We start from the raw sequence: 13,318 nt of genomic DNA on the forward strand, positions 1-13,318 counted from the left end.
TATATGGACATAGAGAGTTTCAAAGCCAGGATAGAACGTTGCTTAGCAAAATCTCATCTTTGCATGTAACACACTGGTAGCATGGTTCCCAGGCTTGAAATTCCCGCGCTCAACCTAAACACCACACACCACAAAAATGTGACTATATTATAATTAAGCTGTTTGTTCATTATTGCAATTTATCAAAGCAGTTTGTTCAGTTCTTCAATTTATCAGACCACAGATAATACGATTTACCATAAAAGAAAAATTCATGTGTCATACTAAAAAGCAAGACAAACAAAAAGTGAAGAGAGAATGAAAATGAAAGTGATAAAATTTCTGTACATAAATGATAAGAAACAAGAGGTAAAAACTGAGAAAAAAGACAGGGGCACATATGTTGCCAAAGACAAGATTCACTGGAAAATAGTGTTTTGCATAGTTTTATTGCTAATTAAAATCAACTCAATATAATAAAGCTACATTATATCAAACAAGAATAGAAACGATAAATAGCACTCAAGGTCAGCACACACAAAATGTATGAAGAAAGCTGAGTATGTATTATAAAGTAATTTGCAGAAGAACTGGAAAAAATGAATGCCTAAAACTGGAGGCTTAAAATAGCAATTAAGAGCAACTATCTCTAAGACGATAATGTGTAATCTATTAACTGGTGATTTCTGGTTTTTTTGTTTTTTGTTTTTGTTTTTTTTTTTGTAGTTCTGTATTACTTGTACCCTTACACAACTTTGTTTTGTTTTGTTTTTTCTCTTTTTCCTTTTAAATAAAATTTAAAATAAAATAGCAATTAAATTTCATTATGAATCCATGAAACTTGTTAAATTAGAAAAGATCCAGTTTGACTGTGATAAGAAACAGAAACTAAGGCCCACTGGCAGTGGTAGTGTGGATAGTGCATAGTAAGATTTTAAACAATATAATCTTATGCACCAGTAAGGAGGCTTCTGAGCATTCAGGGCATTTTCTCAAATCTTGCTTCCATGGAAGCAAGTCTGAGAATGTTCTTTGTGGCACCTGTAACAGTGACATCAGTGGAGAAAGCTGCACTCCCATAACTGTGCAAAGGCAAGTAAAATGTTATGGAAACAAACAGGGGAGTCTCTGCGATGAATTACATCTACACACAGCAGTGTGAAAATGCAAAAAGTAATATTCAAAGAATTAAAATACAAGATGAACAATCTAAAACATTCTAATTTGACCACTAAAATATATACATGAGATTGGAGTGCAACTCAATAGTAAAGCACATGTAGAGGGCTTATTCGTATCTATGGTCTACAGCCAGGGCAAAAATGTGCATGAAGCCATGGGGTATATTTTAATCAAGATGATAAGTGATACAATATGGAAAGAAAATTTTTCTGCAGCAGGTTCCACAAGCACAGCACTAGTGATACTTAAGCCCAAGATTTCTTTAGAAAAAGGTCTATATTTCTTCTGTGACACTGTTCAGCATCTTTGACTGGCACTTCTAAGATGCTTCCAAATATTCCTCATGACCTATGTCATGATTACAAGAAAAAAGTTGAGACATATTTATAGGTTTTCTCATGTACAGAATTAGCATTGATGAAAATGATTGATGCAGATGCAGTGGACATAGCTCCTGAATGACCAGTTACAAGAATGACCAAAGACACAAGAGCTGCCACATTTCTACCTCTGCACCCCAAACATACGCTCAATGAGTCTGTCCAAAGTACGCTCTGCTTGTTCTTGCATGCCCTCCTCTTGTCCTTATCACCTGCACTACACATCAGATGTCACTAGTGTGAAAAGGTACAACAGCCTCCACTGTTTCATGCTTTATGATAACACCCACAGGAAGTTTCAGAAAGACTAAAACTGGTGCTGTATCTCAGCTGTGTGACACACCCTTCCTATAGCCACCTACAGTATACCCATATAGGATGGGCAGGCAAGAGAATTCAGGGGAATTTCAGAGACTGCAGTCTCTTTTGACTTATGGAACATGTAACTAAGGCTCCTGGTCATCTTTTCCCATTGACATTTATGTCACTGCTCAGGGGAGAGAGCCCTGGATGTCATGGGACTGGACAAACATGCCTTCAGCCCATGAATGTTACTGAAATGAAAGTAGGCTAACGTGAGCAGGTAAACTGGCATGGCAGGCAGTTTACCCAAAGTTAAAACACTTAGAAATGTTTCCAAAACCAGCATGACTTAGAACTCATAAAGTGTTTATTTTCAGCCAGACACATGGTTGGTGGTTTGTGTTCAAACTGCTCAGGCTCATGTCTGATCACTGAAAATCTCTACTCTATCCCCTTGTTAGGGTCATGTAAGCCAGACAGTGTGAAGAGTGGGGCATCTCATAAGGATCAACATCATGAAAACCACGCAAAGCAAACAGAACAACCAAAATTCATAATGTTTCTTTTTCCAAATACTACTCATGTTATTCTTCTGATTCAGTTGCTTTTGGAGAGCCCAGTTAACACAGCACTCAAAGACAGAAACCACAAGTTAAGTATCATGTTCTATAGAGGACTTTAAGAGGAATTCAAAGTATAAATCTAGTGACAGTACTGGAGTTAGAAAGACTATGATGTTAGAAAGAAATGATATTTAAAATGAAATGTGTTGAATGTGCAAGAATATACCCAATTGCGCAAACAGTACTTCTATACACTGGATGCTTTAAATCTGCTCAACACACATGCTTAATCTGAGTTTGGGGATATATAGATAACATTATCCAAATTTCATAATAAAATACTAAATTCTCACCACCTTTACTAAATATAGCTCACTGCAATCACTAGTTGTTCAGCATCAGTGTCCTGTTGCTGAAGAGCAGTGATTCATCACTGCTGTCCTCCATCATGAGCAAGTATTATACCATGCATGACCAGTGCACAAAAACAATAAAACTGAAACAAAGTAAAATTTCCATTAAATAATTTTCCTTATTTTTCAGAAAAGTTTTTAGTGGGCCTAGGAGATGTGAAACAAGTTACTATCTATTGGAGATAAATCCCAATATTCATATTTTGTATTGAAAGAGGGTCACACTCAATTTTTCAGGGCAGTTGTTGTATCACTTGTCATAGTCCCCAAGTGGCTGAGAGTAAAGGTGTGAACTATCATACATCACTGATGTTTACTTTTCCCAAGCATTCAAATCTTGGCACATCATGGTATATAAAAACATCCCAACCTTAAACTGATACAGTGATACACATGTATTATAATGACATTACATGAGTTACAAACATTATCAAAAATTCACACCACTGAAAGCTACTGAAAGATCAGTTCTCAAAATTTTTTAGAAAATTTGAAAACTCAGGTGAGAGCAAACTTCCAGAGTTCAGTCCCTACAATAACAAACAAACAAACAACCTGAGCGGGGTGATGTACATCTGTATCCCAGCTCTAATGAGGCTGAGGCAAGAAGTTGTTTATGAATTTGAAGTCAGCCTGAACTACAAAGTGAAATAATGTCTCAAAAAATAAATTAATAAATTAATCATTAAGATCATCTGGAAATATTTGACACACTGCGGATACCACATTCCATTCTACTTCTGCTATGGTGCCCACAATAATTTCAAAGCAAAACAAAGCCAGGCAGTTTCCTCATTTCAGATTTTGCCTCAGAGTAGATTTCATGAATTGATCAGTAGCAGCAGAAGGCATAGTTCACTATTACTAAATTCCCTTCCTTTCTTCAAGCCTGTGACCTTTGCCCACCTCACAGAATAAGCAAGCACACAAGTCTGACTACTTAACCAAGGAAACACTGCACTACTTCTATTTCTCAGGCTTCTCCCCTACTCCAGTGCTAATTTGAAAGTCTATCACAAGCAGCCTTTTTTATTTTAATAAAAGTAACAATTAGGCCAAGAACTATAGCCATTAACAGAAATTATGCCCTGGTTCTTTTCCACTCCTACACATATCACACATATATGCCCATGTAAATGCCCCAATTATCTCTCCATGCCCCAATGTCTCTCAATGTGGGTTTAATAGCGCTTCTGGAAATTGTCTCTGGCAGGTATACCTTCTCCTTCCTTTGCTAAGATTTTGATCTCCTCTAAATTTTCCTCAGTGTTCTAACTCTGTGGCAGAACTCATTTAAACTAATTGTGAATGGAATTGTCAGCTAAGTAATGAAAATTTTAAATTTCTTTAGCATTGCTTTGTACAGAGCTCAGGAATTCACTGGGTGTTAGGCACGTGCTCCTCCATTGGAGCACATCACCACACCTTTTTGGATTCTCAGGACATTTTTTAATATCTAATATAAGTTTAGAAATGAAGGAAGGTAATGGATATTTAGGAGATCTCCACAAAGATTAAAAAACAAAAGTTTGATTTGGGGTTGTGAGAATGAGAACCTACATCAGAAATGTTAATAACCTTCAAATTCTCCAGCAGTGTTGCTAACAGGAATGAAACCAGGGATCTAGCTCACCACCACTGCATCCAACTCCAAGTTTCATCTAAGCCTGGATCTTCCCAAGACTCCTGCTTTTCCCAAAATGGTGCAAATAGAAATGTAGCAATGGGTTTTTCAAGAGGGCACTCAGACTTGCATTGTAACATTGGTCAAAAGGTCCTGAGAATTCCTAACTGGTCTTGTTCTGGCAATGTTGTAATCAGCTGAATAAAATATTATAAGGAGTCGGAGAGGACTAGGCCTCAATGGAGCCAGTTCAGAAGACCAGATATCTGGCAACAGTGAAAGTAACAAACACTTTTTCCACTGTGGGCCAGATCTCAAAACAATAGACAAAACAAACAGAACCACACCCTAATATAAACACCAGGGATTGATAGTCTCAATAGAATCACCTTGAGGTAGACAGAGGCTACTAATCCAACTCCCTACAGCAAAGGCCCTCCTCTGCTTTGCAACTTTCCCTATTGGATCTCAATTTACTCAATTTTACCTGAGCAATTAACTCATAATTTTATCTACTGACTGTAATTCTGCCTGTCCCACCTCAGGCTTCTCTGCATTGCTAGTTGCCACATCCCCTACCCCCTCACCCCCGCCTTACCTTGTGGTTTTGCTGTTCTAAAATCCCTACAAAAATCGCAGTTCTCAGCCAGACATGGTGGCTCAAGCCTGTAATCCCAGCACTCAGGAGGTTGAGGCAGAAGAATCTTTGCGAGCCTAAGACCACCCTGGATACAAAGTGAACTTAAGGGCAGCCTGAACCGCATAGAGACCCTGTCTCAAAAAAAAAAAAAAAAAAAAAAAAAAAAACCAAGAAATATCACAGTTCCAAGAACTGTGCGTAAGTAGTAAGTTTGTAGTAAGTAGTGAGTTTCTTTCCCTTCTATCATCAAGGGGAAAAATGAAGAAAGATGAAATCAATACCCATCTCACATTACATCAGAATCTGAAGCTAACGTGGGGACCCCGGGAACCACAGTTAGGGATTGTTTTTCCTTTGGTACCAGGGTTACAACTCAGGATATCTCACTTTTCAGGAAGGCGCTGTGCTTCTGAGCTATATTCCAGGCTTTAATTAAAGACACCACAGTTAGTTTGGTCCAATTCTAACTAGACCTCTTGCAGATATTGACCCGCTTCAGTCTGCCCGTCCCCAAACATTACCATTGTGCAGTTTGAGGCTCTCCTAGACTCTTTGCTATACAGGTTGTAGCTTTGGCGGTCACAGAAAAAAGTCCATTCAGCTCCGGTACTCTTTGCAATGTGCTAGGGGCAGGAACTTTGGCGCCACGACACCGGAAGAGCCCTCCCCTTTGCCACCTCTGATTGGACAGTTTATGCAGCATTCTCCTTTTTGCATTGATTGACTTCTCTTCTGTTGCCCGCCCTAAGAGCAAAGTGGGAAAAGAGAAATAAATCTTTACCTGCAAGAGTGGGGCTCAGGTCCAAGACTGTAATGCAGAGACTTCTGAACCAGGTTATCTTATAAAATGTTAATATCATCTCGTATGCTTAATAACACTTGCACTTAAAGGCTTTACTCTGAGGAAAGTTGACGCTATTTTCTTTTAGGACTCAGTGGACACTCTTCTTGAGCATGGGTCACAATTGTGTTCTTAGGGTTCTGTTATAGGGAAGGAAACATCCAGCCTACTGTATGTCAAGTATGAGTTCCTGCTCTCTAAAATTAAGTTTAGGGACAACAGAAGTTAATAGTGGAATATATTCATTGAAAGATTCTGTCTGAAAAATACAGAAGGAATCTTGAGCAGATTGCCAAAAACGCTCTTTTTAAAGGATTTATGTATGGTAACATCATGAGGTTAAGTGTGTCCAAGGAGCGGGGAAATGGGAACTCACCAGGTGGGCATAAGGCCAGACAAAACTGTGATCAACTAGTAAGATTAATGGCTCAGATAAAATTGATTAGATTTGGAACAAATAGAGTGACTCTCTTAGTAAGTGGGCACACTTAGCAGCACTGGCTGATGTTGTAGGTGTTGAGATACTGACTCCTGACTTCCTCAGGGTGATAGAGAACTATTTGGACTGTTGATGCATAGGATATGATTGTATTTGCTCTGCCTTTTGTCTTGAGATCTGGACCACAGCAAGAGGTGCTTGTCTCTTGCAAGGCTGCAATATGTCTGAACTTCTACTCTGGCTCCTTTAAGAGCTCGGCCCTGTCTGACAGCCAATAATATTTCTAACTAACTCAGCTGCCTGTAACAGGTGCATGGTCAATAGTCTAGTAAAGAAGCCATTTCCCTATATCACAAAACAACTTGAGTCAAAGCCAACCCAGGACACAGTACAATAGAGGGATAACTGGTTATTTGAGAGGTCAATATTTGGGAATGACATAACTGGCTTCATTCTGAAGATTTTTGTACTAACTCTTTCCACCTGTCAGTTTTCAGCTAATAGAATAAAGATTTGCCCCATAAGAGGAAAACAAACAGTAGGATTAAATTGTAGCAATATTCTCTAAAAGAGAAAAAATGAAAAAAAAAAAAAAAACATTTCAACCTCTTGCACACAAAATTGCTGCTCATTTAGAGTCTAAACCCACCTCATTTATTTCTGAAAATAAGCATATTGGACACTTGAGGGTTAGAAGTGCAGCTGCACTGCTCATCCACTGACCTATTGACCTATTTCTTTGGGATGAGCAGGTAATCATAAGAACATCTAAGAATAATTTTCTGATGCCCTGTAGTGTTCTCCTCACAAATTAAAATTTGCCTCTTTCAAGAAATTAATATCTTAGAAGGAACATACTGCCTTAGAAGGAGTCATGTGATACTTTTGTTAACTCATTTAGTTTAAGAGATGCATAGGATAGTAAATGAGCACACTTCTAGCTCTGTCTGGTTCTTTAATGTTAGTTTGGTTGGACCCACTAACTCTGGTCCCTGGATTCTTTTTCTTTGTCTTCCTCTATACTTTGGCTCCTGAGGCTCATAAAGTAGGTATCGATTTTTTTATTTCTATTTGCCAAGATGTTTCTACATTGGAAACAGCCTAAAGCAAATTGCATCCTGAAATAAGGAGACAAAATGAATTTATTTTTCTTAAGTTCCGTGGTTCAGGCAGTTCATCCCTGTAGGTAAGTAACTAAGTACATAAATACACACATAAAAACCAAATAAAATTCAGTTTGGTGTTTCTGCTAAATAAACTTCCAAATGCATCAATTACTTTGATCATTTAGTTAAATGACTGATGCCTTCTAACACATCTTCAGTATGAAAAGGAGGTCACGAGAGGTATGCTCTTGCACAGTGTGTACCATTTATAACTCTGCTTGTCACTGCTTCCCATTTGTCATGAAGTGCCTAGGTTGCTACTAGCACAACATTGTGTAATTTCAATTTTAGGTAACTCAATTTTAATTCAGTTCAAATACTTTTAATTATTTCAGTCTTTCCTTTTTGCTTACTTTTTCTTGGTTTTTGGCACGTGGACTCAGATACCATTAGGCTTCACTGAATCCTACTTTGTAGACTCTTCTACAAAATATTCACGAATAGAAAAAAAACCTTTGCAAAACATTGAAATGTACAATAATATTAGCAAACAGCATTGTAGATGATCTAAATACAGAATGAATAATTACCTTGCATGTGATGATATATGAAATAATATGAATACTTCAATTTATATATTCAGTATACACAGCCCTTCTGAAGAGAACAAGACATTATGGCAGCCGATGTTGATTTTCCTATTATCTGGCTTTGAAGGATTATAATGCTTTCATTATTCTGTTTTGATCAGTTTTATACTATTTTGCTTTGTTTGAATTCATTGTGTGTGAGGACATGGATAACTATTCAAAGTAAAGAAGAGACATTATGGTAGCCACTGTTGGGCACCTATTTGGTTTGAAATTCGGTGTCACTTGCATCGTTTTCTTTTGATCTGCTTTATTCTGTTAATTATGTTTTGTTTTACCCTCTATAAAAATTATATAATCAATATAATTTTGTTTCTTTAGAATAAATCCATTGAAAATTGGACAAAAATTCTTCTAAGTTCTTAGTGATAAACAGGATAATACTATATTACAAAAACTTTAGATAAAAGAAGGAAAGGAGACATTTCCTCTGTCTAATTCCTAGCTCCCATTAAGAATCAGTTATTTAAATTGTAATCTGGAGCAATAGGCATGTATATTAAACTTAAAAGAAGAATTGAGAAATACTTCTGCTATATTCAAAACCAAACGTTGATAAGACTGCTAATACAAATGCAAAGAAAGAGTCTATTAATTATTTCATTATGGGTAAAAAGAACTGCTTATTCTTAGGACAAGTACATTTCATTTCTAATGTACATACAAGGAAATAATCAGTGCAGGCAGATTCAGGGCAAAATATGAAATATAAATCTGGTAACTATATAAAATATATCAGGGAAACAACTTTCTAATCTACAATTGAGAAAATTTTCAAATACAATGTTGCAAATCTACAAAACATAAGGTGGTTTTAAATATATATACATATAGGCTTTATGCACACCAAACATTATAATATTTGAAATTTGCTTTCATGGGGAAAATGTCCTAGAGTAAAGATGGCATATCTAGAGCATGTCAAAAATCAGTTTTGTCAAAAAATAAAAATCTTCACTACAAAAATCAACAGAAGATATGAGAAAATTTTTTAGGAATGTTGATGCATGAAAATAACAAGCAAAAGATTAAGGAAGATAGGTAAATGAAAATGAGCAATGGAATTTAATTTTCTATTTAGAGGTCATCAGATTAGAAACCAGTCAGGGTATCTAGGATACAAATAGACATTATCACTCACTACTAGCAAAGAGTAGGAAGTGTGAATTAAAAATTCCATGTTGGGTATTTTTATCACACACCTTAATGTGAGCTGTTGAGAAACCCGCGGGCATGAGGATCACGTGTTCCAGCTGAGTCTGAGCCATGTAGTGACATCTTGTTTTGAAAAAAATACACATATATTTAAGTTTTTAATTGCATACACACTCTGTAGACCTGTACACATATTCAAAAATGTTTGTGAAATGTTTTCATATCATCTAGGTTGCCACAAAAAAGATGTCTGCAGAATTTATTTAAATAAGAGAACAGGAAAAGGCTGCTTTCTCATTGCTGGGGAGGATACATAGAAGATATCGTGAAGACAACAAGTAGTGACCTTGGCAAGAGTGATGTTTACAAAGAGTAAAGCAAATAAAGAGGTAAATGAAATGAATTGAGAAAAGGCTTCACTACTTCAATTTGGATGGTTTAAAAATTTGAAACTGGATTTCTCAGTAAAAGCCTACCTCAGCACACCTCATTGCAACAGCTTCTTCTCCATGTCTCTATTTAGTCTCAAAATTTTCCTCAGGTGGAACATCTATGCTCAGCACCATAGTTATATAATTCAGCTGGCATTAAGTTGATCACAGTTTTTAATCCACAGCACCACTTCTCTGAATTCTCTAGGTTCAGCAGGCTACATGATAAAACTACATGAAGCAATGGCCTATAATCTGATAATGATGAAATGGGGTTGATCACAGAATGAAGACTCTCATGCAACAGTGTTCCTAGTGACATGGGGGCCAATATTTATTAAGAATAGAGGTATGCAATCTCTGCACAATACTGAGCATCATACATAACTCCACCACCACCATAAGATGCTATGGGGAATCAGGCCAAGAGTCCCAATTGTCAGTATCTGAAACCAAGCAAAGAGTCTCAGTTGTCAGTCTCAAGAATGAGGTGAGGAAAATAAAGTAAAATACAGAGAAAAGCATATTGTTCCAACAATGGCTGGCAAGTCAATATCTCTGGATCCACCTTCCTCACTCCCAAAGAAGCCACATTAATTTGGTGTATCCAGTAACAGGTGGGGCTCATAAAGGATCACAATTCATCCTAAAAGTCAGACTCAAGAATGTGTAGATACAGAAATATCTTGACCATAAATTTAATCCTGGGATGACTTGTGGAGGTTGAGATGATTTTTTGCTCAGAAGAGTCAATGGGAAATCTCAGATGGGTGGTACCAATAATCCAAATTCTTATCCCATAGCAAAATAGGTAAAATTTGCCATTCTGAATTTGTGATCCCGAACACGATGCCAGTAAAATTCACTCATAATCTGACATCACAGCAAAAAATACTGAAACAATTAACATGGTTTCTAAGATTATGACTAGTCACTTGTTGTAGTTAGGGTTGTGCAGAGAACAATTAGAATCAGAATACAGAACATGTAATTGTTTTATGATAGTCAGCCACAGTTAACACAATGAAATGCAGAATATTTTCCACATCACCAAATACATAGAATATTTAGCCAAGGTCATGAATCCCACAGCAGTGCCCCACTTGAGTCCAGATGAAGACCCAGAGCTCATGACAATGCCTCCCATGAGTCCAACTAGAGGTCTAGATCCCACAAGAAGGACTTATGCCAGTATCTTTTATGGATCTGTTATGGGAAGATCCAAAAATCAGTGGTCGAAGCTAGAAAGTCTATGCCAGGAGAGTGACTAGCTGTGCTGGTAGGTTGAGGGAGCTGAGAAGTCACACTCACAACAAAGATCAGGGTTGGCCTGAAAAGCACCACAGTCATTGTAAACAACACACAGGCCCCAAGCTTCTTGAACAACAAGCACAGTCGAGTACATGTCAAGAAGCCAGCATGAGGAGTTCATCCTAGAGACCAAGGGGCTTATGTCTTCCCCCTTAGAGCAAGGAAGCAATGGTTGATGTGAGGACCAAAGCTTCTCCAGGAGAACCTAATGGCTCAAGCAGCAACATGTAGAAGAACCCACAAGCACACCTCAGCACACCTCATTGCAACAGCTTCTTCTCCATGTCTCTATTTAGTCTCGAAATTTTCCTCAGGTGGAACATTTATGCTCAGCACCACAGTTATATAATCCAGTGGGCATTAAGTTGATCACAGTTTTTAATCCACAGCACCACTGAAATTCACTGACTTACCAATCTTTTTGGAAAATTAAACTGTCTATTGAACAGTTATTTGACAAGGGCAAACTAAGACCTCTGAGTTCTGCCTTCCTGTGAGAAGCTCTGCAACTGAATTACAAGGTATAAGAGTCTGCCACTTTGTCTTGCACCCTCTCTTTCCTAGTTCCTCACCTTCTGGGCTGCCCAACATTAGCAAAGTAAAAGAGGCTTCACTGAGTAATACTGGGAGTTGAGACATGTTGCAAGCTGTGCAGGGATTTCTAAGAGGTTCCTTAAACTGAAGACTCATCATTTATTCCTGATATCCCTTTCTGTATAAAACACTGCCATTGATTCTACCAAGGTACCAACAGGGCAGGGATCTCCTCAGACTATGGTAAATACAGAAGGTCTCTGTTATTATATAACACATTGAAAAGCTTTATGCATAACTCTTTACTGTACTGTCTTAGATCCTGTTCTCTCATTGCTGCAATAAAATACATGAAATGCAAAATTAAAAAAGGAAAGCTTTATTTAGCTCAGAGTTTGTGGAGATTTCAGTGCATAATCAGTTGGTATTAATTCAGGATGGAATGACATGCAAAAACAGCTCGTTGGCAGAAGACAAATGCAACAAGATTAAAATACTGGATGGGGGATTCAAACTTCATTTCATCCTGTATATGGTAAGAAGGTCAGCCCTCCCTATGGTGAGTGTAGCTTTCACACAATGTCCATGCCTTCCCGCTGTACAGGATGAGGATGCGTACATACTAAGGACCCCTCATTGCTAGGTTGCTTAGCTAAACTTTTAAACTTCTCAAATTGACACAATATATCAACAATTACAGCAATTCTCCAGCAGAAAATTGAGGCAAAAATTTTAATCCATACACAGGAGTTATACAGTGCTAAGAAGTTCAGAGCCCAGTCCTAGTACGGTACACTACTGTAGGTGCAGATGACTGTTTGAAGCATGGGCTGTGGTTTTTCATCATGTGTTACCATCCTAAAGATCTCAAGGAGTGGCACACCAAATCACCCAATTAACAATAAATATGCTGCCTCCTTAATAGCTGATGGTGAGAAGGAATGGCCTTTCCTGCTGCTGAGGAAATTAAGATCATCTCAGAAATTGTTCAAAACCCAAGGGGAAAGAAGTACATTTCAAAAACTGCAAGCCACAAATAAGTAATCTCAAATTTATAAATACTTATGTAACACAGAAGAATCCCAGAATGCCTTTCAGGATCGCCCTCATGCATTCTTAAAAGACACAAATTTTAAAATTTCTTGACATGTAAAACATTCATGAAGTTGAATTTGTGACATTGAGTATAAGAGTGAGTATAAAATCCTCACCCTATCTTGGCTTGGAAATCCATATCTCTGATCTCATCACTCTGACAGGCAGAGGCAATACGCTCTCAATTTCCATGAGCTCCAATGTTAACATTTAAAATAACAAAAGTGAATGTCTGTTTCTGTTGCCAGTACAAATAATACACAGGATTTCAAAACAAGAGAAGAGGAAATCAATAGTGGCTACCATATTTTCTCTTGTTTTCTTTGAAAACAGTCATAAAAAGCCCGGAAATCTAAAGTCAAACATATAACCAGACATGGCGAGCAGATTAGATGCCAAAAGCCCCATACTTGATCCATTTAGTCACTATCCTGTGATGCAACAGAGACACATAAGGACTTGAAACTGTAAGCTCTGCATTCCTAAAAGACTTTTCCTCAGTCACTGGAATTCTCTGGATTCAACACAAGTATTCCTGAAGGAAAAATAATGTGGGGTCATGTGATACTATCATTTACAATGGGTAATGTAAAAAAAAGTGTATAGGATTTTTTTTTATTTTTATTTTGAAGGTAGTAAAATACAAAGAAAAAGACAGAATAAAGCCAACTG

General features: G+C 37.4%; 1 protein-coding gene across 1 annotated transcript in view; it reads right to left on the reverse strand.

Annotated features, from left to right (window-relative positions):
* LOC100713932 (zinc finger protein 124-like) overlaps positions 1-13,318 on the reverse strand; it is a 105,886-nt gene that overhangs the window by 57,652 nt on the left and 34,916 nt on the right. The window lies entirely within an intron of this gene.

Source organism: Cavia porcellus, unplaced genomic scaffold, assembly GCF_034190915.1.
Source record: "Cavia porcellus strain 051 isolate PalLab524CR breed Dunkin Hartley unplaced genomic scaffold, mCavPor4.1 scaffold_23, whole genome shotgun sequence".
In the NCBI taxonomy this organism is placed as follows: Eukaryota; Metazoa; Chordata; class Mammalia; order Rodentia; family Caviidae; genus Cavia; species Cavia porcellus.